Source organism: Pteropus vampyrus, unplaced genomic scaffold (genome assembly GCF_000151845.1).
Source record: "Pteropus vampyrus isolate Shadow unplaced genomic scaffold, Pvam_2.0 Scaffold2, whole genome shotgun sequence".
In the NCBI taxonomy this organism is placed as follows: Eukaryota; Metazoa; Chordata; class Mammalia; order Chiroptera; family Pteropodidae; genus Pteropus; species Pteropus vampyrus.
The window spans coordinates 12,812,508-12,817,334 of NW_011888783.1; the positions used below are offsets into that span (position 1 = coordinate 12,812,508).

The 4,827-nt window shown below is 39.8% G+C and overlaps 1 pseudogene; it reads right to left on the reverse strand.

Moving 5' to 3' along the window:
* Positions 1–3,259: 3,259 nt before the first annotated feature.
* Positions 3,260–3,378, reverse strand: LOC111739288 (annotated as a pseudogene).
* Between the last annotated feature and the right edge of the window lie 1,449 nt (positions 3,379–4,827).

The following is a 4,827-nucleotide window of genomic DNA, read 5'->3' on the forward strand; positions in this document are numbered from 1 at the left end:
ACAATATCTCTAATTGCTTCTGACATGTGAGGTTTACCACTGGAAGCTCTGAACATGAAATGGGTCTTGGATTTAACGGCACGTAATTAGTTCCTGTTACACTCCAAAAGGAGAATCTTGCCGGAAAGGGGTCTGATGGCTTTCAGGAGCAACATGCACTGATTATAAATAATTACTTGCTGAGAAACAGCCATTCACATACTAACATATAATTCCGCTTCCCCTCTCCCCACTGCTAATGTAATAAGTGATGAAAAAACTCTCTATCCCTGGCTCCTTATTGATAGTCATCTAAATGTCACCCTTGGTCCCTAAAGCACTACCTGTAGAACCCAACTGTTAAGGAACTAATACTCTCGGGTTGTATAGTAGGTTTGAGGCACCATTGGTTTTGAAATTCGCTTTAGATTTTGAAGCTTGGCTTTGCCAGTTACCATTTTTTGATTTGGGGCAAGTTGTTCAGCATCTGTGCTTCACTTTCCAATTCTATAAAATGGGGATAAAAGCAAAGACTCTGCAAGAGGGCAAAAAATAAGGTCTGATAAAAGGGGAGGGGGGGAATGGAACACAAAGGAAAGAAAAGTCACTAAAAGAGGAAGAAGTTGAAAGAGAAGCATGGAAAAGGGGGAGACACCAGGTAGGTATAGAAATAACCCAGGAACAAAAGAAAAAAAGGGCGGGGGAGGGGAGGGGAGAAAGAAAAAGGCATTTCCATTATCAAAACAAAATACTTCTATTAATGGTATTAAGATACTAGAAGATCCCACATCCCTATGCACCATCTGGTCAATAATAGCTTGCATTTAATTAGCATTCTCTCTTTTTTAAAAAAAATTTTGTTTACGTATTTGTCTCATTTTGCCCAAAGAAGGATGCACTCTGTAAGACAGGCCAGGCAGAAACTGTTCCCCTGAATTTACATTGGAGGGCAAAGAATCTAGAGGCTGACTTACAGATGTATCACTTAGATGTTTCCTACTCTTAAAATCTTTTAAGATCATTCAGTCCTCCTCTTAAGAGCACAGTCTGGTTGGCCTCTCACGGCAGTAACAGATTCTGTCCTACTCTGATCAAAGAAAATGAAAATTAAAGTTAGTATGAATTTCAGAAACATACTTGCACTTTAAAAAATACTTCGAAACAATTTCAAATTTAAAACCGTTGGAACAGTACAGCAAACACTCATATCTCCTTCACCTTCTTGAAATTTTGCAACTATCCATCCCAATGATTTCCTTTATAGCAAAATCCAATCCATATCACTCATTGTATTTGCTATATCTCTCAGTCTCCTTCAGTCTCAAATAATTCTTAGGTCCATTCTTTAATTGCATAGCTTTAAAAAAAAAATCCATTTTAAAATAATTTCAAGCTTACCAAAACTGGTTCCAGGAACAGTACTAACTCCTGTTTCCCCTTTGCCTAGATACTCAATTGTTTAGTCTTCAGTATTTTTCTGAACCATTTGAGAGTAAATCGTCGACATAAGACTCCTTCGGTCCAGTATATTCCAGTCTGTATTTCCCAAAGGCCACTGTCTTACACAACAACCATAAGTCTCCTTCAATCTGCAACAATTTTTTCATCTTTCCCTGTTTCTCATCAATTTTAAGGAGTCAAAACGTTTTATTCACCAAGATGACCTGAGTAACCCTCAATTCTGGTTTATCTGATGTTTCTTCATGACAAGGCTCAGGCCATGTATTCCTGGCAATAGCATTCCCAAAATGGTGCTGTGCTCTTCCCTGTGCATCACAGCTGGAGGCACAAGATGTCAGATCATCCCATCAATGATGGTGTTAACTGATCACCTGCACAAAGTTGTGTCTGCCAGTCTTCACCATAAAGTAATCATCATCTTTGTAATTAATGAGTATTCTGTGGAAAAATACTATGAGCCTATGCCATCTTGTTTTTTATCAAACCTCTACCCACCCTTTGACAACTCCTGTCTTCATCATCATTACTGTGATGTTTGCCAAATGGTGATTTTTCTATTTTCTACCTTCCTTCTACATTTATTGGTTGGCATTCTCCTGCAAGAAAGAGCTTTCCCTCCCCCATTCCCATTTATTTATTTATCAACATAGATTCATTGAATCTTATTTCATTGAATGGCTTATGATCATTATTTATTTTGATCCTCCAAATTTTCCAGACTTGATTGGGGAGAGTCCCTTGCACCTGCCTTTTTAGAAGGCAGATTTAGTGAATACAATTTCAGGTACCAAGAGGAATGTTCAAGGTCAAAAAACTGCTTTTACAATTTGCTTCGGGAGTTGTAACACAGAAATCATTCAGGAATGTCAGCTTTTTCTTTCTAAATATCTGTTAACAGACATTCATCTTTAATTATAAACAGACCTCCTCTTAGAATCAACTGACAGTAATTTTCAAACTGGAGTACCTATATTATCCATTATGAAAAGGAATCGTCAACACCAAGCCTTTTCCTCTAACTGCTCTTGAACTGTGGTTCAAGACACTCCTTAGGTGAACTCATACAGGCTAGAAGTTACACTGGCTTCTCAACCAACATGAGATAACATGTGTAACACACCAGGCCCAGTATAGATGCTCAGTAAGTGTCAATCATTACCCTTTGTCCTTTTACCTGCCCCAGCACTAAATATCCACTCCTCCTCTGGTCCCACCCTCTTCTATCACTAGTCTTGTCACAGTCCTCATCTTTCAAGCAATAAACTTCAAAGTCACCTTCAAATTTTCCCCCTCCCTCACTCAAATGAAACACTCTCCTAGTGTTAATACAGTCTCTAGTTTAGACTCCTGCCGTTAACACTCTCTCCTTCCTTCAGTTCTCCTTCCTTGCCAGATTCATCTTCCTAAATGATATGAATGTGGCCCTCCCTCCTCAGCAGAGGACCTCCCCTCTTCTTCCCTCCCCCATTCAGAATAAAGCTGGACCCTCAAACTTGGCACTCAGGGCACTTCACACTCTGGCACCAAACCACATCTCTCTCACATTCTATTCTCCAATCCACTGAACTCTAGGCCTATAATGATTTGTTTACTTATTTGTCTACCTAAATCCCCTGCAAAGCCTCTAAGGTGGTATTCTGCTTCAGCTTGTATCTCCATTGCCCAGCCCTGTGCACAGTAAATGTTTGCTGCTCTAATAAATAATTTCTAATAAAAAATTTCCATAGCTAACAAGAAGCTCACTGAATGAAATATTTAATTATCATCTTCAACCCCAAAAGTACCAAGTTTTTTTTTTAATAGTTAATTTTTTTTTTAACCCCTACAGCACCTAGTATTCCTAGGTGGTCTCCCATCCAAGTACTAACCTGGCCTGACCCTGCTTAGCTTCCGAGATCAGACGAGATCAACCACGTTCAGGGTGGTATGGCCATAGACTAATTTTTAAACTGGTATTTTGCATCCAAAGTTTATTTCATGGTCAACTTTATGTGTGGATTTGGCTACAGGCTACAGTATCTGGTTATTCAAACACTAATCTACGTGTTGCTATGAAGGTATTTTGTGGACGTAATTAAAGTCCATAATTAGTTCACTTTAAGTAAGGGAGATTATCCTATATAATCTGGATGGGCGTGATTCGATCAGTTGAAAGGCCACCTGCCTTTTGCCCAAGAGTGCCAACCTGCCTGCCTTTCCTGACCTCCTAGCTTACAGATTTCATACTTATCTAGCCAGCCTTCTCAATCATATTAGCTGATTCTTGCATAAATCTTTTCTCTCCTGCTAATTCTGTTTCTCTGGTAGAACCTTGACGGGTATAGTCTATCTCCAGAATAAAGTGGGGGAAAGGATGCAACAGCTGAACAGTTAATAAGATCTAAATAAGGCTTTCACAGTATTGCTTCGTTATGGAGTGGGAAGTGTTCAAGTCCTGATGGATGTCTCTATCAGATACCCCATATTCAAACATAAGTACAAATACACATAACATATGCCATGGCTTCATTCCAACTGAATTCATTATGCATTCATTTGGCAAATACGTATTATGAAAGGCGCTGGGAAAAGAATAGTGAGCCAGACAGGCATGGTCCTTGCTCTCAGGGAGTTTACAGGCTAGTAGAAGAATCAGGCATCAAAACAGTAATTACACAAATACTCATTTAATTATAATTATGATAAGTGCTAGGAAGTACAGGATGCTGCTGGCATATTTAGTAGGAGAATCTAACCAAGTGGAGGGCTTTTGGAAATGTCACTGAGGAATGATACTGAAACTGAGACTAGGAGTAGGCAGTAGCCAGGCAGCGCATAAGAGGAAGAGCATTTCAGGCCCAAGGAAATATCTGTACAAAGGCCCTATGCAGGGAAGGGACTAGATAAATTCAAGCACCGAAGGATGGCCAGCGAGTTTGAGCTGTTGTAAATTAGAGATGAAGAGATCAAATGGCCATACTAATGAAAATGGTTATCTTCAGCAGTGGATAATCACTGCACTATTTAGGGCAGATAGTGACATGAACAGATATCTGTGCTTTATGACTTCTAGCGGCTGTGTATAATTTGGAAGGCGGCAAGCTAGATTTGGGGAGAACGGTTAACGAGGCTTTTGCTACAGTCTGGGAAGGAAACAATGGGGGCATGAACAAGGGCAGGGTAATTGAGATGGAGAGAAATGGTTGGAAAAGAATCAACAGGACATGGAGTTACACTGGACAATTTCCCGAACTGAGGAGCCACAGCACGTGGAAGAGGGCAGATTCGGGAGGCAAGATCACGGTTCTGCTTTGAGGAAGCACAAGTTTGCAATTCCTGTAAGATATCCACATGGAAATGTACATCTGGAATTTAGAAGATATGTGGTCCACATGAATAAATGTAGAT